Here is a 26416-nt window from a genome sequence, read left to right on the forward strand (position 1 = left end):
TCCTTTATCACCAAATGCTCGTGTGTGCCCATGCACATGTTGTGTTCAGAGGGTTTTCTAAATATAACTTTTTAAGCACTGAAAACTCACATTTGTGCAAAAAAATGCTCAATGGATTAGTACATTATTTGGTAGTTTTGATCTCTTTCTAGCCTACCTGCTGCTTCGATTTTCTGTGGGTTTATTTTTTTACCACGCAGTGACAGCTCACAGATATGGCTCTGTACACAAAAATATAATGTATGGTAAAGAAGTATCAGCAAGACCCTGTGAGCCTGGCAGCCCCTTGGCTGCATTTTGGCAATCCTTCCCAAGCATGGTCTAACTATACCCATTGCCAAGTACTACAATACCCTGTGCTTCTTCAGCACTTCACCCGGAGGCTCTGAGAATGCTCTACTAAACAAGGCACTTCATATGGTTTTGAAGAGTTGGGAGAAGGGTTTCTGCCTGTTGTCAGAGAGAAACCAAAGCCCAGCATGGTTAAATCAGTAGCCCAAGGTGAGTTGTGTTCCCCACTGTGCCAAACCTGTGTCCCTTGCACCTTAATCAGTACTAACAATTGTTGGGGCCTGTTGGTCCCCAGCTTTTTTTTCATGAAGTTGGCTTGCTCCACATTTAATGAATAGATGTTATCATGTGGGATTTTCTATACAACTCTTCTGTGAGATTATGTTAAAAGCATTATCAAATTGACAAGAACTGGAATATTTTTGCTCTTATTCACATCAATGATAAAGTGTTGTATTACAGTAGGTCTTACACACCTGTGCTTGGATGAATGCATTAAAAGAGAGTCACAGAACTTTAAAAGATAAAAGGTTTTACTGCTGTGACTCTTGCCAAGAACAAAGTCCAGCTAACTAATCAGAGATAAGAAATTGTTAATTTGGAACCATGATGAAGAAAATATCATTTTCCTGACTGATTCAGTCAGGATCTTAGAGTGGATGTAGCTAAACCCAAGTACAGTTTAACCATTTTTGTCAGGTAAATTTGAGTAAAGAGAAGCTTGATTTTTAGCATTTCTGTAATTGGTTTTCTGATGACATTTCAGTTGTTTAGATGTAGGTATATAAAGGATGTGCTGGTACCAATGCTTTTGTAATATCTCGTTTTTGGGAAGACACAATTATATGTACTTATTCAGAGGTGTTGCAAGAAGTATTCCCCTAGCCATGCCTTCAGAGGTTAAGTCTGACAGAAATTGTCAAGGTTAAAGCTCACCAAAGTAGTTTTACCTTTACCTTGAAAGGGATGGGACCTCTGAGCTTAGTTGTTTTCTCTTATAGAAGCTTAAACTCGGCATGCTTATTTTATCCCACTCAAAATAACCAAAGAAGGTTGCAGAGTTAAAGACAGGATACTGAATGAGAATTCTGTTTTCTGTCTTTAAAAAATAAATTTCATAATATGCAATGCCTGTTTTGGTGGCCCCAAGCAACTTGCCTAGATTCTAATGAATAATCATCCTTTCAATTATGAGCTAGAAGCTATCCCTGAAGTTTCATCTGTTTTCTTTGTTTGCTTGTTTTGAGAGCACAGTGATTAAACAGATGGTGTAATGCACGAAGATGAGAATGGCCATACTGGGAGAGCAGGAGAGGGAAGAAAACTGATGGCTGGACTTCCCCAGATGTTCTCTCACTCTTCAGACAGGCTGTGCCAGACGCTGTGCACTGAGGGGAGCAATAGAACATAGCCCTCCGTGTTTAGTTGTAACTCTGCTGGGGAGCACACTACAGTATCTCCTTGTTGATTTGGGATCTCCAGTCCTAGACCCTGCTCCTGTGTTGAGTAGCACTTCCTTTCTGTGCAATAAATTACACTGTGTGTCCCACTCGTGGTAAGGAAATGGCTTTCTCCGAGTCCCTGTGAGTCCCTTTAGTCTCAACAGCTCAGGCTTTCTCATCTATCAAATGCAAGCAATTTAGAAATGCTTGGCCTTCATCTTTCACCTTCCCCAACTAAACAGGATTTTATAAAATTTAAATAGGAGAGACTATCTTTTGTTAAAATACTATGTTTTAAAAATATAATTTATAATTTGCATTAATGGTTCCTCAGCTGGAAAGTCCAATGAAAGTCAGCTTTGTTAGCTGAATGCTCCAGTGTCACAACAGAGGTGAGACAAGCAAGGACCGCTTACTTCTAAATGGCATTTCCTTAAGAATTCAAGAAATGTAATTGAGGGCTTTTAGCCATTGTTCTACATTTTTTTCTTTTTTCTATTCTATGTCTGTGAGCAGATCTAACCACTCTTCTGGGAGAGGCTGTCTTTCTGAATTATCTGTTGTAAACATGAGTAAAAAAGGTGATGAGTAGATTTCTCCACATTTGAAAAGATGTTCAAACAGCAGAAGCAGAAAATTTGTTACTTGCCATTGCCTGTGTTAAAAGGATAAACCTGATGAAGGACTGAACTACAATAATTCACCTTGTGTGTTGCTGTTAGTGGGGGACATGTTGCTGCTTTCCTCTGCTTCCAGGGGGGAAGTGGAAAGGTCAGGCACTGAAAGGAAGCATTTTACCGTGTACCACATGTAGGCATCTCTGGCAGTCATTTAGAACTTTGCAAGGCATATAAACAGCATAATAAAGGTTAGATCACAACTCCTTTTCACCTGTCACAGTAGATTTGTTTATCAGAGAAAAAACCCAAGCTGCAGAGCTCCAGTATTGATTTTGAGCAGAAGGTTCAAGGATGTTCTGTTTTCAAGGTGTTTATTCAGAGCATGGAAGAAACATAAAGCCCATGTTAAAACAACATTATGATGCAGGTTTAATTCCACTCTCTGTGTTTTTCCTGAAGGTGTGAAAATATTTGAGGAGGAGACAGAGGATGTTTTATATTTGACTGCTCTAAAAAATGACAGCTTTTCAGACTATGCCCTATGGATAGAGCAAGCCCTGCCTGCCTGCCTGAGTTGACCCTACATGTCAACAAGGTCACTTTGAGGTGAAAGTTTGCTGTGACACACAGCTTGGGATTTTACATACTGAGCTTTCTTAGACTGGGGGAAAAGATCATTCTGGTGGCCTCAGTGCCCAGTTGCACAGTAGGGAAAGATATTTTATTTCTGTAGGTTTACCCATCCAGCTGTCTAAGGGCGATATATTCAGTGTTACCATGTTATTAACAAATCAAGATTTTTGAGGAACTAATTGCTTGGATAGTTGATCTTTGTTTTATTGTTAATTAAGGGTAAAAAGCAAGAATATGAGAAGGTATTACAAAACACTGTATAACTTAGTTCAGAAACTGTGGCTTACACCCAAAGTAATGACCTTGTCAATGACTAACCAACGCAAAGGGGTATCTGTTAAGCAAGAATGGGTTCTAAAAGCAACTACTTAGTAAAGATGCCAGGCCATTTGCAGCAACAGCTGAGTGAACAGCAACAATTAATATTTTCAATGGCAATTTTTTTTAAGGCATTTTTTTAAGTATGACTACCAGGGTAGTGTATCTAGCTGGTTGTCTTATCCATCAGTGGAGAAAGGTGAATAAGGTGTAGAAGAGTTTTAGCTTTGAAGGATTTGATCACCTAATTAGAGAACTGAAAATCTGCATCCCAGTTACACTGAAAAAAAATCCAGTGATAATTGCAATGGCTTTGAAGCAAGGGATGATTAAAATGTACTCCAGGCCTTTTCAAGGTTGGTGCTTGACTTGCTGCAGGCAACTCTCTGTGGTCACCTTGCAAAATGGGTGGTTAATGGCAGGTATTTTCTGTTCAATAAGTGATTTTTGTTATATGTAAGGCTGAACTGAATATGGAGACTTCTGGAATATTTGGGGTGTTTGGATGGAGCAGTATTATTCCCAATTGCCTTAAAATTAAAAAATACTCAAAAACTAAAGGTTAAAATGCTGGCTGTTTAGAAGCTGACTGTTGGCTTCCATTAACACTACACCTCCTGTTCTGTTGTACAGTGGGCTTTTGCCATGACTTGGTGACAAGGCTAAGGGTTGTTTCACTGCAGATGAAATGCTGGGAATTGGTGTTCAGGTTTTCCTTGCAATGAGGAGAAATACCCTTGCAAAATCCTGTAAGAACTAATATGCTTCCAATAATATTGGTGCTGTGCATTTGCTTACGTGCTTAAATGAAGGATTGTGTAATAGATGAGTGCTGTTTGAAGCTGAGAGCTTCCATTTCTTGTCACTGACTTACAGGGGAAGGTGTCTGTCTGGACAGGTAAGGGCAGCTGTAAGAACGTGCTGGAGTAGGGTCAGCACTCGAGTGGTTGTTGACCTGTACTGTCATTACAGAGTGAGTGACAAAGTGTAATTGAAATAACTGGGCTCCAACCAGCTGAGGGACCTCACCTGGGTGTAAAGCACTACTTAACTTGTGGGAAGAGCTTTTTTGCATGGAGGGGTTTGGCCGGCATATCCTTGAATTAAGAGATAGGAATTGGCTGCACGTAAAAGAGAAACATTGAAGGCAATGCCTTTAGCCACTCTCTATTGTGTTTTGAGTTTATTTTTCCTGAATGAAACGAAGCCTTTCAAAGTGCTTTGTCGGTGGGCAGGTGAAATGTACTTCATTACAGCTACAAATTGATTGCTCTGTGCCTCAGTCAATATTATATCCATTAACTCTTCTCAGGGGTGGGGCGCCAAAACTGACCCTGGGTACAAAGCTGGTAATGGGCATTGCATCGGGAATGACCCAAAGAACTTACAGAAGTTAATGAATTTGGGTTACTGGCTTGGTTACTTAGTATACTACTTTTATCAGCAAGCTGAACTTTTTAAAATTGAATCTGAGTTACGGAACAATTCCCTGTTGCTAAAACTTTCGGTGGTACAAACTGAAGAAACATGAGTGAACTGCAAATTAGCCTCTTCCACTCCTTAATGTAATCAAAGCCTTGATTATTTGTGTGTGGGTTGTGTTTTGCTGGGGCATTTTTTTCTGGTTTTTCTTTTTTTCTTTTTTTTCTATTTTTTTAATCTCTAAAATGCACCTTCCTGCTCTGTTCCCCTCTTCTGATTATCATCAGGTATTGTTCTTTGAAAGTGTCCTTGGGATTGCTGGATGAAAGGGTCCAGACTGCAAGAAGTGGCATTTTGCTAGCCCGGGTTTTTAATAAGCCTGTTTGTGAAATTGCTGAGCAGGCTCCCAGTTTCTTATCACTGGACTAAGGTCGGGGATGGTTTGTAAAGCCTGGGATGGTTTTTAAAGCCTGATACTGTCACAAGGTGATAAAAATGTGCGTTGTGTCACTGGAAGCCTTGCTGCAGGTATGAAAGCAAGCATAGCAGCAGCTGTTTCAGCTTGGTTTTTTATTTTCTGGTGGGTTTTGTTGCCATATTTAGTATTTTGTTTTGTGGGAGGTTTTTTGAGCTTGGGTTTTTTTAATCTGGGTTTTCGGTATGGTTTTTTTGTTGTTGTTTCGGTTTTTTGTTGGTTTGGTTTGCGGTGCCTTTGTCGGTTTTTTGTTGTTGTTGTTTATTTTTGGTTGGTTGGTTTATTTTAAACATGGGGTTAAATGCCTTTCTTATCTTAGAGATGCCAGTTGGGGTATCAGTGTCAGGAGTTAATGTTGTGCCACTTTTTCCTACCTCTGCATACTTTGTGTGCTTGAGGGAAATTAGTGTTTGTTAACTGTGGATGTTCTGCACTCACTGCGTGGGATAGGGGACAGAGGAAAGGCCAGAGTGACATTTGTCTCTGCACAGAGCATTTCTGAGAGAGATTCAGGTGATCATCTTTGATCCCTTGCAGAGTTGGTATTAGACCAGCAACTTAGGTCAACAGCAACCTGTACTTCAAGCTTGTGAAACAGGTTTGTGAGGGAAGAAAGGTATTTTATGAACTCTTTTGCCATTTGGAAAACTTCATTAAATAGGGAGGTAGGACTCACAATTTTATTTCTCTTCAGAATTAAATCATAAGCCAATGGTGTGTACCTCAGGGAGAGGAAAACTAGGAGAGTAGCAAAGGGGATGTGTCTTGTAGAAACAGTAGCATATCTGGTTACTGGAAAAAATGCTGTAGGGTTAGGGCTGGGCAAGTTAAAGACTGGTATCTGCTCTCTGACAATAAAACATGCAAAGAACTTCTCTGTTTCTTAGAACTGCTCAAATACTTACAGAATGTGCTTAAAAAGTTGGTTAGATTGAAATGCCAGACTGGTCTTTGCATAATTTGGTCCATGTGGCTCCACGCAAGGCTGTTTGTTCTCCTTTTCAGAACAAGATAAGACCATAAGGATTTCTCTTCTGCACTACCTTTGGTCTACAAAGTACTAGCACTGAGAAAAGGAGATAATTTATCACATTTTCCATATTACCAGATGTCTCTTTAATTGATGGGAATCTTTTTACAATCACTTTAAAGAAAAAAAAATTGCTTTTGAGGAATTTTTCTCTCAATTGACAGCAACTTAATGAGGGGTTGTGACTTTGTAATCAATTTTAATTATTGTGTAGTTAATACTGCTAAAAATAACAACTTTAGCTTTGATACTAGGTGATTGATTTGTGAAGCAACTTGTAAATAATTGATCTCTTTTTCCCTAATGGTTTTTCTTTTAAAGCTTTTTAAAGTAAAAAAGGAAAAAAGAAAAAATCAGGCAAACGTTTCAGTAGCTAACACAGAGATAATGTAATGTCACAGTAACCACTGCTACCATAACTGGAGTTTTATACACTGAGAACTGTGTGTTTTAATGGTTAAACCATGAAACAGAAAATTAGTATTTCTAGGTGCTTTTCCCATTCAATCACTGACTCTGTCGGAATGTGCTCTCATGCAGCAGCCATTGCAGCTTTCAGTTTGCCAACTTTAAAATAGTGAGCAGACTCAGTCACATGTTGTAATGCTAATTAGGATCAGTTCTGGTAATGTTATTCTAGAAAAGACAGCAAAACCCTGCATCATCCCATTATTTTCAGAATACATGTGCTCAGTTTAGAGATGAAAAGATGGCTCTTTTTCTCCTCTGGTAGCTGTCAGTCCAGAAGACCAGTTTATTTTGGATTTTTCCATGCTGTCAATACTAGAGGGTCTCTGACTAGACCTTATGGCAGCCTTCTCCTCTGTTGCTATTGCGAATTTTAATATTTGAGGTGAAGGTGCCCCATTCTTCATTTCCAGCATTTGTCAGCCTTGTGGCATTGGAGATTTAAATGACCTGTTAGAACAAGGCTGGTTACATGCATGTATTTTAAATGAGGTGAGGCACACCAACCTATTTGGGTCTTGTTTAGAGTAGGACCATGTTCTGCATGTTTGCAAAGTGCTCTGAGTTCCTTCAGAGGGAATGTGCTATCAGTGAATATTGCTGTTCTGTGTGCAAGTGACTGTGGGCTGTTGGCAGTAATGGGACAGTGAAAATGGATTATCATTAATGCCAGCAAATACAGTTTTAATCATGTTAAAACCATATCTTTGTGAAACTAAATGAGATTTCTCATAACACAGCTACTTATTTGTATTCACCATGCATAGCACAGACTACCTCACTATTCTTAAAGCAACTACCAATCACCATGAGGAGTCAAGCAGACGCTGCATTCTCCATAATTACAAGCAATTTTCCAATTGAATTATCCCATGATTTAATTCCTTACCTTGCATCTGGAGAGCATCAGCAATGTGCAGCTGTTTTGGCTTTGAGAATTAATTGTTGCTAAATGCATTAAGAGTGGTCTTGCTGCAATGATTTCAGAAAAGAGTTAAATCCTAGCTCATTTTTTGATTAAACTTTTATTTCTTATTTCCCATTCTCTTGACTCAAGGTCATGACACAGGCCATGGCTTTACTAGCATTTGCCTTGGCTAGTTGTGAATCTTAATTCAAAATAAATACATTTAGTCACTGAATTGAAATCATATTACAATGAGATGCAAAGTTTAATAGAACATGCCGGAGTCAGTAAAGACTGGAGGGCTGGGAATTAATGATAAATTGTTAGTGTATCCTGCTGGTATGACTGCATAGCTATAGCAACAAAAAGAAGAGGTGGTAACTTTGCAAAATACAAAATATCCAGTGAAATAGGTACGATTTTTCACATCGCAGGGGTTTTTTAGTTAGGCCAAGTACTTCAAATACAGGAAGAGTGTCTTAGTCATTTGTCCTTGAGAGAAGGATGGACAGGTATTTAGACTGGCGGGATAGCATGTGGTTTATTTCTGAAAGCAGAAAAAGAATTGGAAGAAATATTGAGTTTTGTAAGGTTGAGATTATCATCAGGGATTTCCAGAGTCCATTAGATTCCAGTGAGAATGGAATTTTTTTAACCTGGAGTCTCAAATTATCAGCTTTTTTTTTTCTTTTCATTAGGTACAAAGACTGTAGCTAAGGGTCTTAGGAATCTTAAAATACAGAGGTGTATTTTCATAACTCTTGCAGGTTAATGAGAACATTCTTGAACTGTACTTAGTTCAATAGTGATACAAACATGCATTTACTGCTGATGTTCCTTAACTGTAGCAAAGTGTGTTATGTTGAATTGAATCTACTAAGAAATGGAGAGCCCAGGATTTTATCTTTTGTGCCTTGCAATAGAAGGGGGTCCTAAGCCCCCTGCTATAAACACTGTGCTTTTCAAACACCTTACAATTATAAGAACAAGTAGGTTCTGATTATATCTGAATAATATAAATATTATTGAGTTTGCCGAATGATTGTTTTGCTCATGATTTCTCCTTCCAATGAGAATTATGTTGTGCAGCTTTAACATAACCAGGGCACTAAGGCAACAAGCAATTGAATTAGCTGCTTCTTGCAAAACTTCCCTTTGTTCTCACCCAGAAAGCAGCTTTCTTGAAGGGCTTGTCTGCTAAAGAATTTCACACTGTTACTTTTGTTTCTTTAAGAAAGGTTTAATTTAGGAACATGGACAAGTAGCAAATGCCCTGAATTATCTTCCTTCTTTTAAAAACCAAATCATTTTTATCAGTTCTATTCTACGGCTGGAGAGGTCTTATCTTGTTCCTATACAAACAAATTGTAGTTGCCTTTGGAAAGCCTGTGTGAGCAACTGTGGATTTCTCACAAGCTGAAGAGAGAAACTCCTGAAGGAGGAGCAGTGAGAAAGGCATAGGATTGTTGGACCTACTGATGCAAGATTTATGAATCGTTGCCTCTAGACAGTGGAGGAAACACAGAAGCAGTGGAATAAATGTGACCACATAGGTTTGAAAGGCATTGCTAATATAATAGTGGAATAAAGTAAGGAAGAATGTGATGCCTTTAGGACTGGAATCCTGGAGGCAGTAACTGTAGCGGAAAATGAAAAATCTTGTACGTGGAGCACAGTAAGAATTTGTGTTCCAAGGAGGGATTATTGGCTGTAAGTGGAAGCTGCAAGAGAGTTGAGAGTGTCTGTTAATTGCCACAGCAGTCAGCTACATAACTGGTGACGATTTTTCTGGAAGAGAGAAAAATGTTCTATTGCCATTGCATAAAACAGTAACAGAGCCTAATGCAGAGTGCTGCATACTAGTTTTCCTTGCTCTGTTTGAGAAAAAGAAAATCTAAAGTGGGAATAGCTGTTGAAAAGGGCTTCTAGAATGGATCTTGCCACAACAGGTGAGATTACAAAATAGCCTACTGACATGAGAAGTAGACGCTGATGTTTATAAATATATTTGAAGAAAGAAAGGCAAGTGTTGGAGGTCTAGCTGAAGGAGAAGGAAGTGCTGACCAAGGAACACGTGAACAAATAAATACAGGCCACAAATGCTTTTAGCATGGAAATAGGATAAAGATAATGAAGTATCAGAGCTGTGAATTAGCCTTCCAGTGAAGGGAGCTGGTAATCTTGATAGTTTTGATGTAGCACTTCATGTTGTCCATCAACAGATGAAAGAACTGGTATTCTTGCTATGTGTACCCGTTGGTGTAATGTACCAACAGTGGTAACTTCTGAATTATCCATAATGCAGCTATTAGGGCAGGGGGACACTGCACCTGTCCAGTTATACTGTGATGTGCTGAAAACCTCTGTTGCTCAGACCATACAGATCCTGTACTAAGTTCCCAGCCTGCAACAGCAGCCTGTGCCACACCAGAGAGCTGTCAGTTTGGGCAGCAGTGCTGTTTCCTACCACTACATGGGCTCTGACTTGCCACTGTTGACAGGATGCTGGGTTTCCTCTGCCTTTCAAAAGTCCTGGGTTTGTGGTTTTATTTTCAAGTAGATTTGGATGCCCTGAAATACAGACTCTTTGCTGAATTTCTTTTTAAACCTCAGAGTGAAAGGGCTTCCTGCACCCCTCAGGAGAACAGGGGCTCAGTAAGCCACCCATGCTGTTTGCTGTGCTCTGCTGTGAAGAAGGAAAAGCTGGCACTTGGCAGCTGCCTTGGTTCCCCCAAGTCCTCCGCCAGTCAAGCACTGCATGCTGCACCGTTTACGTTTGGTAACTGAGCAATTAAGGATTTTGTATTCTAATTACCTGGCCAATTATATGCGGTGCAAAATTCCCTGCTAGTACTGCTGTGATAGCCTGAACTGCAGACAGTCTTGTGATTAAACTGTCCCTCGGTGATGAAGTCGATAATTAACAAGAAAGCGTTTTGCTGAGTAGTGAACAAAGTCAAAGAAAGAACAGAATCGAGTTTTCAATGGTGCAATATGGTTTTAACGGCGCTCTTCTCAGACACAAAAACTTCTCTGACCTCCCCTGAAATTAGAAATGCATACCCATGTGCAAAAATGTAGACCTAATTTCTTTACAAAGAGCATAATATTGATGATCAAAGGGCTGGAGAACCTACACTATGAGGGAAGACTGAAGGAGTTAGGCCTTTTCTCCCAAGAGAAGAGAAGGTTCAGGGGGAGCCTCACTGCAGTATTCTAGTTCTTAAAGAGCAGCTACGAAGAGAACACACTCCCTTCGCAAGGAGCTACAAAAAAAGGGGCAGCAGATTCAAGTTGCACTGGGAGAAGTTTCATCAAGATGCAAGCAAAAGGATTTTTTATGGTAACAGTCATTCACTGGCAGAACTTCCCCACTGCTGGAGGTTTTCAAGGTGGGACTGACAGGGGGTTAGATAATCTCCTCTAGGCTCCTGTTTCCATGAAAGGCTGGGCCAGATGATCTTCTGAGGCCTCTCCCACTCTGGGCTGTTCTATGATTTGAATTTTAACTGGGTGAAGTACCTTAACAACGTTTTTTTTCTGTGATACTTTCATCACAGTAAAAACCTGTGCAGCCCATGTCAGCCCACTCGAAGTGCTCACAGCTGAGTGTCGTATGTGGAGTTCTGAGCTTTCAGCTCTGAACATTTGAGTGTCACTTTCAAGTGATAACTAAAGATGAAGTTTTTATTGTTCATTTGTCCTACAGTCCAAAGTAATAAACATTTACTCTTCACAGTGTTAAGTGATGTATGAACATGCAGTAAACAGGACAGAAAACCACACAGTTCATCCATGTCAGCCTGGCATGAGCTACAAGTCAGGCAGACAGAAGAAACTATTCAGTGTTACAGCATTTTACTTGAGCTGGTTTTTCTCTGAAGGTCTGCTTGAGCAGAAACTCATCCAAATTCTCTTTGGAATGCATTAGCTTTTATTGAGGGCTATCCACTTTAAAAATTTAATCCCTGTGAAGATGTCAGCTGAGAAAAATTGAAATACTCTAGCAAATGTATTTCTCTCCTTTGAAAAATTCAAAATATTGACAGAAGTAATTATCCTGAGTGAGCAAATCTTACAATTACAAGTTATCCATAACATTGTGAACATAATTAAATTAGGGAAACTTATTTATATGAAACAAACCTGGAATTTTTTAAATTCTTGTTGAAAATTGTATCAAGACAACTGAAAACTTGTATATACAAGCTTGTATATACATCCTTTGGTCTGATAAAAGTTCATTTTGTGTATGGAAAAAGAGATTTTCTTTGAAAGAAACTTCTGAAAGAGACCTTTTGAAGACAAGGACAAGTAAAAACAAGGGCTCTGTTCCTGCTAATACAGTTCATAAACCCAGGAATCATCATTTGGTAAATTAGTGCCTGAAAATGGGTTGATAAACATAGGAACCTGGCACCCACAGACCTCATGCAATTACTCCATTATACCTTCTATGTCATAGAGATTTTCAGCTAAATCAAATCTGAATAGTTTTCTTTCATTGTTTTTGTTGTTGTTTTTTTTTTTTTTTAAATTTTGTGCTTAGATTCTGAAAGAGCTCCTCATGATTAAACATGCTACCATATTCTGTAAAAGAGGTATGTGTCTTCCTCTGGTGTGTTTTGAGCAATATTTGTCCTTAGAGCAAGTAGTTTGTGAGTTCTCGTGTGTAGAAGCTTCTACTTCACTGGTTTTAATGGTGTTAAAGGCACAGAAACTTGCATGGGATCTCTCTAAGGCAAATCTTACTATGTCATGCATCACCTTAATGAGATTAATGGAAATCACAAAGCTAAAGAGAATTTCTCTGTTACAGCAGATCTACAGGGAAGCTCAACTTTCCTTTAACCGAAAGAAAATAGCTGTAACTTTCCTTAACAGGTTTGGTGTTTGTTCATGTCAACCAACCACATTATATGTGACATCAAAACTGAGCTGGACTTCTAAAAAGAATACTTATCATGCAGTTTGCACTGTCAAATCTGGCTGCAAGTCCTGAAATGTGATAACATGCTCCTGCTCAATTTCATTTTCCTTTCCCATGTTTAACTTGAGACAGGAACATGCAAATGTGAAATATGTTAGCTCTGTTTGATAGGAATTCATGCTTTTCTCTAGAAGTGTATGAAAATTTGGGGAAGAAATGAGCACTTCTTAAGTTCTAGGAAATTTATCTTACAGAATTTCATCAAAGCATAAAAAAATCTAAACTTGTTTTTGTTTTCATTGTTGTAAGGATACAGAGAAGCTTTGTAAAATGACTTGTTTGCCCCTGCAAATTGTTAGGAATGAAACCAGAATCCCCTGCAGGTGCTAATTTTTAAGAGGCAGCAGTTAATGATGGCCTCCAGTGAACTAACCCCTGGGGAGGACCTAATTTGGGAGTGACAATGATAACATTTCTAATTTTGTTTGTGACTGAAGGTGAATGCTCCCATGCCATGAAACTAGAATTTCAGCATGTCTTAGACATTGTTGCAGACACTGACATACCCTTTGAGGGACTGGTGCAAGGAGTACTCTAATCTGTAGGTATGCATTAAGCACCCAAACCAACTTCCAGCCACACCCCTGTTTTATCTCTATAAAAAGATGGGTCTTTCCTTTTGTAATTTTCTTTTTCTTTTTTCTTCTTCTTTTTTTTTTTTTTTTGAATGCTGGCTATAACTGCCTTCAATACTTTATTGCAATGAGTACCAGAAGCTAACAGTGTGTTCTGTTAAAGGTTTTCCCCTTCTTCAGTTTTCAAACAGATACATTTAAATGGCTACACTTCATCCTAGTGTTAGTACTGATCTATTTAACATACAGGAAATTATCTTCTTGGTTTAAAAACAAACAAAAAGCAATACTAGATGTATTGAGTTATTTTTTCAGAAGCTTCAGAACCTAATGCTCCTTTATCTCCATGGGATTGAGATACCTGGGCACTGTTATATAATTAACAGCCTGTAAAAAAAAAAAAAAAAAAAATCTGTCTATAGCAGATGTGTACAATTTATTTATGGGTTTTCTTTAAACTTTGCCAGACTATAATTAGAATGTTTTATACAAATGGGGTTTTTTAATTTGGACAAGTAATTTCACTGATTTAATGGTCTTCTTTCATAGTTTCCAAAGTGATTTGTGCTTCCTTTTTGAATGAGACTTCTCAAGTGTCCTAAAATGTGTTATTGTAATAGTTTAATGTGTATGAATATACTTCAGATCTGTGGCTCTTGAGAAGCTTGTTATTGGAGTAATGTGGCTTAATTCACTTCTCAGGTAAAATACCATTTTACTCTTAGATCATCTTTATTCATTAGATTTCAAAGAATACAGATCAAGACCATTAATTGTGTTTTATCAACAATGTGAGATTCACAGGTCACACTGATTATGCAACAGGTACATCGTTTTATAATTGTATGTTTCTAACTGCTACACAAAACTTGTTTGTAATTGGTAAAGATCAGAGGCAAGTGTAAGGAGTTTTCAAGTTACAAAATGGCCTTGGGGAGCTGAGCTCCTAGAAAGTTAAACAAGTGTCTTCCCATTATCCTGAACAAAATGCAGTTGGAAGGCACTGATGAGAGGGGAGGGACAAGGAACTATATGGCAAGGCTTCTGCTACATAGCTGTAGACAGACTCCCACTGGTGCAGTAATTCTGGCTTCACGACTTCAGGATTTCTCCACGGCCTTACAAAATGGGGAGATGGAAGGAGGGCTGACAAGATAAGCAGTTATTTTGGTCTGATTATCTTATTTTCATCTTACTGAAAAGACATGCAAAGATTGAGAGATGCTTCTAAAGCTGAAACCTAGAGCTCTGGTGGCATCAAGGTAAAACCAACTCCTGTGCCCATCACTTGGGTATATTCTTTTCAGAATGTCAGGACTCACAAAACTTGGCATTCAGTTGGTGTAATTTTATCTGGTGGTTAGGAGTAGACTCATTACAGTGGGACCACAGAGAGGAATGAATCAACAATGAGCTTTGTAAGAGACAAGTAACTAAGTTGCTGGGGAAAGTGGGAATTGTTCCTAGTAATCTTGTTTACTAGTAAATGCTGTGGTTTGTAAAAGCAGAAATGTTTTCCTCTGCCAATAAAAATTCATTAGTTTGCAATTTACAGTCTAAGTTGATACAAAGCCAAATTCTACAAGAGCAAAGTTTTATCTGCAAAGAGACTGTGCTGTTGGTATAGTAGTCAATTGACTGGAAAATTTATTCTCTCTTTCCTTGAAATTTAGTTTAAAAACATAAATGCATCTGAATTTGTGACTAAATAATAAATTTTGTAAATGATAAAAAACAGAGAAGGTGGCAATGGATTTCCTCACCCTAATGTGAGACCAAACTGTATTTCTCTGGAGCTGCTCAAGGAACGGAGGAAGCCCGGAGAGCCAGAGGAGAGGGAGGTTGGTTGGATGCACAACCTGTGGGCTGTTGTATCTGCTGCCACGGCTCGGAGCAACATTGTCAGGGGCTGAGCAGCTGTGGTGACACGGAGATTCATGGCAGGGGAAATGGCCTTGAGCATAAGAGCTGTGGATTTGCAAAGGTCAGGGCAGTGCAAATGGAAAATGGGGCAAGCCCTCTCCCTTTAGTGGTATAAAATGAAGGTAGTGACTGCAAAGGAACTCATCACAGCTCTCTCCTGGAAACCTTCACTGGTGGGCTTTAGGATACATACAAAGATACACACATTTAGGCACACAACCTTGGACTACTGTCCTTCTGTACTTAAAATATCTTAGGAAGTATGTTCTTTTTCAGTAAAACAGTATGCCAGGCTTGGAGTTAGGGTGAAGAGACCCAGAGAACCATAGATTCTAAAATCTTAAGTAAAAATGGCTGGTTTTGAAGCATTGTCTTTTCAAGAAATCAGTATAAAAAACAATTGGCATGAATGATTGAAAAGGCTTAGGGTCTATACTCTAGAACAGAAATGTTTAAAACCTCTGCTTGTGATTGTTCTTATCTTTCATGTCTTCAGGTATCTCCTAAAAAAACCACCATGTAACTTCTGTGTATGAGGTATAAACTTCAATGCTACAGCAAGAGGTTTCTAAATTATTTTGTATTAAATCAATATAAAATGGGAGAAACTTAAATTCTTTATTGGAGATTCAAGAGGAGTTGTCATTCACATTGATTTATTTTTGATGGAAGTGAAACTTGTTTAGGCAGTGCAAGCTACATCCTGCAGACCAAATTGTTAGGGTTTTGTTTGTTTGTTTAATTCCACAAAGCATTCCTGTATTTTCCTTGCAGAAATATCCCTCAGGGTTTCACAGAAAAACCCTTTCCTCAGCATGGGTTTCACAGCAGTCACTGGTAGAAATGTCTTTCACTGATACCTTTCACAGGGCTTGGATTGACTTGTAGTCTTTCTTCGCTAAAGAGATGTGTGTGATTAAACTATCCCAAAAGCAGAGGGGGGGAAAAAACATTTCTCCCCTTTTTTTTTTTTTACTAGCAATCCCTTCCCTTGTAGAGAGGCCTTCTCAGTGAAACATTTAAGCATGGGAAGCATCCTGCTTTCCAAAAGATTGCATGTTTCAGTTGGCTTGAATAGTTTCATTGAAGGAATGTGGATCTGTCCTACTTCGGTCTGCCCTGGGGCATCGTGGGCACTGCCAAGCAGTCTCCTGCTCAGTCTCTGCTACTGGTTCTCTTTCTTCTGTAATGCATTCATCATTGTTCCTTTTTTTATGCTCATAATAGCAATTACTTCTTCTTGAGTAGAACTTATTTGCAGCTTAATAAAAATTTACAATAGTCTTTGATAGTTTAGATAACTGGATAGTTTCTGAAAGAAATGACATTAAAATACTTTAAAAATATACCTTTTTTACAAAAGAGAAGTGGCCTTTTCTTAAAGGATTCTGTATACTTTACTGTACTGAGGGAGTGCTATTAAAGGGAATGATTGGACATGTTTTTATTAATAATTCAGAAGGATACAATCCCACTTCTATCTGTAGTCCTGCCTAGCAAATCACAGTGTCATATTTGTACTCTGTATTTCAGCTCACTGTCCTCAAATTACAAATGTATGTGCTGGCCTAGAAGGGATATTACAAGACTAAACTTGGAAAAACAGCAAAAATCTTTTCATCAGCATTGCTTTAAGAAGCAGAGAGCTCATGTAATATTAATTTTTTTCAGGAAATAATTGTATTGTTCCTTAATTTTCGCCATATTTTCTAATGGTTTCTTTTCAGTTTGGAAGTAGCACACTTGTACTGACTTGCATTCTTATAAATCTGGGCAGTACTGCTTCAGAGTATTCTTTTACCAGAAGTGGGAATTCTCTGGCAAGCTGTTGCCAGTCAGCACCCAGCCAGGCTTCACAGGGTTGGTGGGACTGCACAGTTTTAAATAAGACTGAGCTGTGAGACTTCTCTCCCGTACTGTGCTGCTACAGATATGATCATATAAAGAAATCAAACCGACACTGTGGTTTAAAATCTTTTGGGATGATTGTTAGGGTTTTCTTAATGAGGAGTTCCTAGGAACTTTGAAGAATGTCCTCCTCATTAAGAAAATGCTATTTGTTGGTTTCTTTGGTGGTGGTGGGTGTGTTGTTTTGTTGGTTTTGTTTGTTCGGGTTTTGTTTGTTAGTTTTTATTTCCTTTCCCTTAACACAGGTTTAACAATCACTTGCCTTTGTAGTCTCCCAGTCCCCTGTCTCCTTAGGCTGGGAGGTCCATAAAGCCTGAGAGCTGTAGTAGGAGCCTTACTCATTCTGGGAGGAGCACTTGTAGTATGTTCAAGTCAGCCTCCAGAGAGATTGTATTTGGAGGCAGTTGTTTTAAGCTTGGGAAAAGCTTTTGAGTGACATGATTGTCTTGACATTTGATTTAATGCATGAGGTTCTTAAAAATGTTACAAGTAGTTAAAGATGGTGGATAGGATAAAATTGAATTAATCCCATCATGTGCAGCAGCAGCAGGGCTGCATTTCCCTGCTCAGGTGGCTTCCCCTTCCCTTTCCTTGTGCAGGGTGGTAGACTGTGAAGACTCGTTCTTGAGTCGTGTTTGGTCATCTGTGGAAAAAAAATTAGTTAATAGATTTTAAGGCCAAAGGAGACCATTAGATCATCTGACCTCCTGTGTACATAGTGGATAGAAATTGACCTAGCAATCTTTGTATTGATTCCAGTAAGCTATTTATTAAAAATACACCTTGATGAGAGATGGCTACCATTTACTTTGCTTGCTGTGTTGAGTGGCAGTGTGTAAGGCACACTAAACTTTGTAAAAGTTTTTCATTGTTTCAATTGTTTGAAGAGAGAGGATGAAAATAACCAAGTTTCTGATAAAAGCAGTAGATACTAATTGTAATTTATGTGGGGATCTCAAGAGACTGAAATACGGGAAAAGCATTTTGAGGGCAGAAAGGTCATATTCAGTTTATCCTTTATACAGTGATTATCCTGAAAATTCATTAGTTGGCTAAAAATGTTTATTTTTTGCCTTATAACAGAACTGCTTTAAAAGATGTCAAGGTCAGGACTCTGTATAAAAGGCCTCTCTGGTTGTAGTCACACTTCTTCCAGGCTCTACTTCCTTTCACAGCCTGACCCAAAGCCACGTTGCTGGTACTGAGAGCTGTAGTCAGGTACCAGCTCTCTGAAACTTCTGCCTGTGCTCCAAGTCCAATTCAGTTGTCATGTCAGAGCAACACAGGCTGGGCCTCCCACCACAGCTGCCTGACTGCAGTCCCAAGTTCAGCTGACCATCTGATGCTACAACTGCATCTTTTTCCGTGTCACTGCCAAAACAAGTGTCTTCATGCAGCCACTATTGCCATGATTTTCTTCCTGCATGCCATTTGACACTGAGCTTTGTTACAGTGTGGGTTGCTTGTACTATCCTTTCTATTTATCAGTGATTTGACCTTTTATTTATGATTGCACTACCTATATGACAGTTGAAGTCTTTGTTGCCTGTTGTATTTTTCTCAGTGTATACTATATCGGAAGGCTCACTCTCCTCTCTCATGAAAATATTTACTTAGTACTCAGCTCCTCTCTATCGTGTTTCAAGACTCATTTCTCAGCTCTGAAGCTGTTTAACTTGTCCCATGTTGATTCTCTGGTGTTCAGAATGTCAGGATCACCTGTTTAATCCTTAAAAATACTGGTTTAATGCTGAGTTTCTCTTTGAAATTCTCTGTTATTCTAAGAGTTATTAAATATAAAGCCTCTAATATTTTAGATAACTCCTTTAGCCATGTCTTTCAGAATATACCAGTGTTACCCCAGAGTAGGTCAATTGTGTTCAAAAGAACCCAAAAGGGATAAAAAAGGCAAGTGTTCAACGAACAGGGATTTGCTCAAAGCTGTGCAAAGTCACAAGCAAGGTCTGAATGTACAAATACAATATCTATGAATAATAAGCAACCACTGGTGAAATGTTAAAACAGTTACAAAGAATTAGCAAGCACTCTTTTTGTACCCCTTACACCTATTTTGTCACCTTAAAAACCCCCTATGATTGCAGCTGCTACAGCTGTCTCTTGAATCAGCACTGAATATGTTAGTTTTCCAGTGGCCAAGAATCCACAGGATGGAGTGTGTCTGAACAGGGCTTTTGGCCCACCACCATTCCAGTCAGTCAGCTGAACACTGCCTTGGCAAGAGGCTTCCATTTTCAAAGTAGTCAAGACTATGATCAAGCAGTTCAGCTGCGACCAAGTGAAATGGGATCTGGGCCTCTGACTGCTGTTTTGAACCAGAAATAGCTCAGCTGCTCATCTGAGTTGAATTTATTTTAATAATGTATTGTGCTTTTAAAATGCATGACTGCAGTGGGTCAGTCTGAGCAGGAAAGGTATTTATTTCTACAGTGCTCAGCAGAACCCTAGTTGCACTCAGGCTGGAGTGTCTTCTGATAGCAGCAACTCAGTTTTAAGTGATTGCAAAACACTTGGATAGACATCAAGTGAGCCTGCTCTTTAATTTCAGTTTGAAGGCATTCATGATTTATATACAATTTTAGAGTAAATGGTGAGCGTGGACGTTGGTTGGCCTAAACAATGTTGTGATTGTTTGCATGAGATTCATGTATGCCCCTAAAAGTAAATTACATTCATTTGTACATCATTGAAGTCTAATAGCAGAATTGTAATATTTTTGGGTATTTTGTACTATTTCTAGCTTTAAGAAAACATCTGCTTCATAAAATATTAGTGTTAAATTCTTGTAGTATTTGTCTAGGGGTTTCACACACCATGCTTTCAAGGTATGTTGCTAAGCCAACAGATGTTCTTGTATTAATTATGATACTGTTCTTCCTTTTTTCCTTTCTTCTTGCTTTATTCTACTTCTGGATCCATGGTGAAGGGTAGGATACTTCACTGTTTCATCTGATGGAGTGAAATAAATGCTTTCTGAAAGCTTTCAGCATTTTAATTAAACATGCAGATAGCTGAGGAGCAGTATATATTACATTTTTTTATTAAAGACATGGATAAGCTACAACGTTAATCAGTGAAAAAGATCTTGCCCTTGCTTTTCTTAATGGATTATATTAGTCATTAGATCATTAGAATGAGTTCAAAGCGCTCCCTCTTCGTCTCATACTGTCACTTTGCTAATACCACTCTCTTATGAGTCACCTTCCCTTTTTAGGCAGTAATAAATTTTACCTTTCCTCCTTTCTTCTTTTCTTCCCAGCACCCACTTATTTGATTTGTTGTGTAACTTTCAAGGAAAGGCCCTGTTAACCTGGCTGAGGAGATTGAGAAAGATGCAACTGAAATGAAACAGTGAGGCAGTGAATTAGCTCTGCTGGTTCATATTCTGCTTTGATTTATGTTCTTCCAAATGCTTTTGAAGCACAAAACCTGTGCTGGTCTCTAGAAATGAACACTTGATCTCCTCCATCCCCTCCCCCCAAGGCTGACATTAGCTACTTATGCAAAATCTGATTTATGCAATGGGCCAAGGCTTCCATCTGATGCCTTCATCACTTCCCAAGTGGGGAACTTGATACAAAACAAGTACTTGGAGAAGTGTTCTTTGCCCCCCCTTCTAGCACAGGCGTGCTTGGACACAGCAGGCTGCTAGGAACAGCTCTCTGTCTTCACAGCAATAAACAATGCCAGTGAGACAGGAGATTGGTGATGGGTATGGGACCTTTTCAGACTTGGGTCACTGGCTTAAATTCAGCCAGTCACCAGGTGCTGGAAGTCGTTGCTGTCTGCAGGGTGTTTGATGGTCAGCAGGAAATGTGTTGGAGAACTCTGTTCCATCAAAGCACTGTCCACAGGAGCTGGCACTAATTGGCCAGCCCTGTAGGTGGTTTCAGCAGTGAAAGCAAAGATTCTGAGCCACCCTGTCAGTCAGTCCTTAGAGCGGATTCACATCATGGTAGCAAGTTATATGCTGGGACACATGCCTAAATTTTGACCTATACACTTGTTCTAAGAAAATCACTGCTTTTTCATACTTCGAGCTGGGAAATTGGCTGTGAATACCACAATTATTCTAACCTCTTCCCAAAAAATACAGGACAGCAGTTTTCAAAAACTTTGTCTTTTCCTTTGATGCAAGAGAATAATGCACCAACCCCCACCCATGCTGCTACTGTGCCCAAGGAGCTGTGAGAGTAACAAAAACTTGCAGCTCATAGCTGACTCATGGGACTAAATCCATAGCAGATCATGGAGTGCTCTGTAGGAGAAGATCCTGGTAAGGAGGATTTTTAAGGGAAGCCTGTTGTGCGGGTTCAGATGAGTATTTTGCACCCTGACTCTGGTAAATAAGATGGCCATCATATAATGAGAAGTGTCTTACCTGAAGAATGTAGAATTGAATGCTTTTACAAACACCATCTTAAGCACGTTGCTTGCTCATCTAAATGGTTGTATTTGAAATAGCTTATTTGTATTATGGCTTAATTGTCTCCTTCTGTTTGACTTCTTAGGAGTGAGCTGCATCTCTTATATTTTCTTGGTTAGCATAGAAGTGCTGCAGTCAGTCAGTCCTAGGAAGGAGTGTTGCCTCTTAAGAGTTAATGCTCATCCAGTCAGAGGGTGTGTTTGCATTTCAGTGCAAACATGAAAGTTCAAATAGTGAATTAAGAATGACTTGTCTAAAACACATACTTCCTAAGCAGTTGAAGAGTGATCTATATTGCACACAAAGAACACTTCAAATAATTTCCAGGGGAAAAAAAATGTTTGTAGAACTTTCCATCTGTTTGCAGATTATTCATGACTAAATTAATAGAATATTCCTACGTTATTTGGTTATGGCAATGTGCACCTTAGAAATGCCTTGATAAGGTGTGCTACAAAGACCAGCTGTATTTAGAACACAGCAAGACTTGTCTGACCTGGTGGTACATTAGAGGGATATTTCAAGATTCATATTATTTGTAGTATAGTGGTTTCCAGGATCTGCATTTCTGTTAAAGGTGAGGTCATGTACAAAACCACTTCTGTTGTAGAAGATTAAATGAAAAAGGTTATCTCAAAGCTTCCTGGAGCTAATGAGAAGACTACAAACCTGAGATGCTGGAATGGAAAATTTCAGTGCCCTTTGGATGAGGCCAAGTATTTATTTTTTTAATTACAGGATTGCATTTATTTATTGATAAATACTCCTGATTGCCTTTCACTGTTTTTGTGTCTTATAAAGTTTTTACTTTAAGCAGAGTTCTGATTTTTACAAATGAAATATGGGGCAAAAGGGAAAGTCTCACCAAAGACCACAAAGTGCTGGATGCATGGTAGCTGTACTTCCTCAAAGGTGGTGGTTGCTGCTGAGTCTCCTGTGCTGGTAGCCAGATCTTGTTTGAGTTATGGCCTTGGCTCTGCACACTTTATTATGCATTTATTAGGCTTGTAGCATAGCTTGGTCCCAGAGATAAATTTGGGCAGTTGTCTGATATTTCATGATGTTTTCTGGCTTTTTTTCCCCCTTCAATTTCTCTCATTACAAGCAATGTAACATGCAGTTGCAATAAATTTAATCTGCTGACAATGTGTATGTCTGGTATCTGATTCATCTTTGATTTCATGGCTGAATCCCAAAAAAGGGAGAGAGGGAGGAAATTGGGGGATCATGGTGGCAAGCAGGATTTAGATGCTGTTAGAGATGAAGTATCAGCAAGACTTGCTTAAGCAGAGAAGTAGCTAAAAAGAAACCAGTGTGCACAGGTGGAAAAACACTAAAACTGGAGATAAGAAAAACTCAAATTAAATATCAGTGATTTAAGAATGAGTGTGTAAGGCCAGCAAAAAAAGCTGCTGTGTGCTTGTCATTGGAGCAGAGAGAGATACATACAGGAACTGACACTGATGGCGGGAATTCACCCATCCAGTTCCATCAGCAAAGTTCATTCAGTCATCCCCTCTACCTCTCCTAGACCACTTCACAGAATACAAATACCTTTGCTACTGTCACTGCTGAATGCTAAATAAATAAGTTAATCCTGTAATAAAATTTAGACATGAAATAAATAGGTCAATCCATTTATTCTCTAACTAGGGTTCAGAAGGATAATGAGGTTTGGCTGGAGGCGGCATGGTGCCCTGGAAGCATGTTGCTGTTTAGCCTCCTAATGATTGTGGTATGCTTAATCCTAATTAATTTCAAGGCATTCTTTTGTTTAGGCTTTTAAAAATTTAGCCTAACAAAACACTGAAAAACAATATTTTGAGACACGAGCCCACCAACAGACAGAACTTTAGTGTCTTGTGCTTCTGCTTAGAATAAGTATAAATTTCTGTGGTCTTGGTCCTGTGTTGTTCTGTAGGTACTCACCTTGCATCCTCTCGCCACTGCTTTACTACCTATGTCATTTAGCTGTGCAAAGTCCTCAGAGAGGTTACTCGTTCATGTCTGTGTGCCAGACACTTCCATGTCTGTTCAGCTGCTCCACTGATTTTGTAGGTGGTTACATTTCTGAAGAACATCTCTGAGCAGTCACAGGAGTGCTTTCTGAATGATCAGTGCAGTAACATTTAGTTTCATTTCCATCCTTCTCCGCAGGGGAAAATGTGTCAGTCTGTAAGCCATTGTATGAGGTGTTTACCATGATGAGGTGTTTACCATGATGAGTTTACCATGATTCAAGGAGGTGGCCTGCCTTTAGCAGCAAAATGGCAAATGCAAGGGTATTCCCCCTTTCTGATGATTTGTAATCTAACTTTTATGAGAGTACAAAAGAGTTTTGTTTCTTTTGCCTAAGCAGAAGACATATTCTGGTAAAAGATGGCTGTGGATACCAGCTGAGGTCTTGTGATGGTGCTATGTTCCTCTCTCTTTAGATGCGACTTGGTTGGAAAAGAGCTGCTTCATTTGTTGTCCTATTTCATAGTGTTACCTGATACCATTAAAAGCCTGCTGGCCTTTTCTTAAAATGTGCTGCTGTTCTGGGCAAGTAAATTAAATCCCTGTGTGACATTTGCTTATGTGAGAATTAATCTGTTATGAATCACATTTTAAAACTCAGATGAAAAGTGCTACAGAAATGCAAAATATTTATTATGTCTTTTATGAACAATTCTCTTGTCATGTATGCATATTCACTGCAAATTCATATTGGCATTTATTATCCAAAACTGTTCTGCCTTTTTTGCTGTTATTGTTGTAGGATTGATTTCAGTACAGTCTAGTTTTTGAGAGGCTTTCTTTTTTGAACTGTAATATGCAAATCACAGCAGTAGCAGAATCTTCAACTTCTTTTCCCTTTAATTGAATTTAGCAATTACAGTGCCATGGCACCTATGTGAACTGCCATATGTTATTCATCTTTCTTATTGTTCTCAATTAGGGTGTTGTCTGGTATGGGGTATTTTGTCTGCTTCTTCTGCAGTGATTAATATAATAGAGTTATAATCTCACTTATAATCAAACTTTCAGGAAAGGTTATTGGATTTGAGGTGACTTGTATGCAAGCAATTTCCCAGCAGCCAAACCGAATGCTTGCAATTTATGGGTTGTCAAACCTTTATCATTTCATGGCCAGATTATTACTACATCTAATAGACCGGTTTCTGGATTGTTGGGTTTTGTTTTTTTGGTTTTCTTTCCATTTTAGGGGCAGTATCTGAGCTTCATTAACTACAGTGTAATTTTATAGGTGGCCATATTTTTCAGACACTTTGTAATTGGCTTGTTATCAAGGCAGCACAAAGCAATCCCCTGTCACCATGAGTTTTCCATACATGGTGAGGTGTAAGCAGAGCTGACTGGAAAAAATTATTTGCCTTCATGAAAAAACAGAGATTTCTTCTTTCAAACTATATATCCTCTTATGTATTAGGAAGATTAAATTTATATATATTTATATATATTTAGAAACTACCTTTGCAAGGAACAGGAGGAGCACTCAGAACAAGTACACACATGTTCTCTATGTGGGGTTTTCCTGGTCTCTCCTTGCAGGAAGTGCTATGTGCATATGAGGAGTGATGTAGTCACTGGGCTTGGTACTTTGCGAATGCTAAAAGAGGGAGAGGGAAAGTGTGGGATAGTTCCTTTGCTTATAGAAGATAAAGATTGATTTTATTCATGACTGAACTAGGTAATTTTCTAGCCATAGAAGAATATATGTTGGGCTAAAAGTGTCTTTGTTTTCTCACTATATAAAGGTTTTAGTTTCAACCGGACCATCATGCTAAGGAACTATGACAGACATTAGAGCATTTTCCCTCAAAAATGACAATTTTCTTGTAACTGAAATCATCCTAAGTCTCACCTGATATGCTGAACGCTAAGGCAGGACAGAGCTTTCTAATCTATCTGAAATAATAACTGCAAAATTGAAGGAAGTGTCAGCACCCGTGAGAGGGTACATCATTGACAAAATGGAAAGGCAGATATGATTTGATATTTTTGAAGCGGCTGGCTAGGGAGGGAAGGTACTGCATTAAAAGTATCTGAATTATAAAGGCCAACATTTAGCAGCTCCAAAGGTTTTAGGGTGATCTTCATGAAATAAATGGCAGCTGCAACTCTGTTTCTGACTGGGTAGGTACCAGAAAGCCTCTGTCATAAATTGATAGCCCTGCTGAAAGTCTAGAAGCCAAGGAACAAATTGTCACTATTATTTCTATGAAGCTAAGATTATTCTGTATGCTATAGTGTAGGTGGTGCTAGCTTTACCCAGTACTTAAGCCCCTTAGAAAATATGAAATATTTTGATTCTTTTGAGTGCTGTTATATTTCAGAATTGTTTATGTTCCAATTGTTGATGAACGATGATCTTTGATCAGCCTTCAACTTCCCCACACAAGGTATTAAAAACTTCAAATAGCAGGCTGCTATCAAACCCTTGAACACAGTTTAATGTTTCAAGCAATAGCATTAAGTTGTATTTTCTGTATATTGCTCTCTTCAGGGATTGCAGACTGAACTGTATAGGACCATGGAGGTTGTTTTTTTATGGCTTTATGTATAATTTTTCACCACCCTATTTGGTGTGGTTTGGGTCTTGTACACTTCATTTACTACAAAGGACATGCTCTTACTTTAGTACAAGGTGCTATCTGATTTCCATCTACCTGTACCAAGTTAGTATTTCTTCAAAAGACCATTTTATTGGCTCTGTGGGCTGTGCAGTGGTGTAAAATGGTTACCAAGCTCTAGTTGTCTGCTGTTTCCAAAGAAAGACAACCTTGCATTTAGAGGCATTCTGCAATTTGTATTTGAAACCTTCAAAAGTAGTAAAGCTTATACAGCATTTTAAAGGAGAAAAGCATATGTACAACATTATTCAGGATCAGGCTCTGGGAGACATTACAGTGGCCTCCCAGTTCTTAAAGGGGGCCTGCAGAATAGATGGGGATGATCTTTTCATG

The 26416-nt window shown here is 38.8% G+C and overlaps 1 protein-coding gene across 1 annotated transcript in view; it reads left to right on the top strand.

Annotated features, from left to right (window-relative positions):
• Positions 1–26416, top strand: part of ALK (ALK receptor tyrosine kinase) — a gene marked incomplete at both ends in the record, with an annotated part of 306152 nt that overhangs the window by 101692 nt on the left and 178044 nt on the right. The gene's annotated exons all lie outside the window — the stretch shown is intronic.

Source organism: Coloeus monedula, assembly GCF_965178545.1.
Source record: "Coloeus monedula genome assembly, chromosome: 2".
Lineage (NCBI taxonomy): Eukaryota > Metazoa > Chordata > Aves > Passeriformes > Corvidae > Coloeus > Coloeus monedula.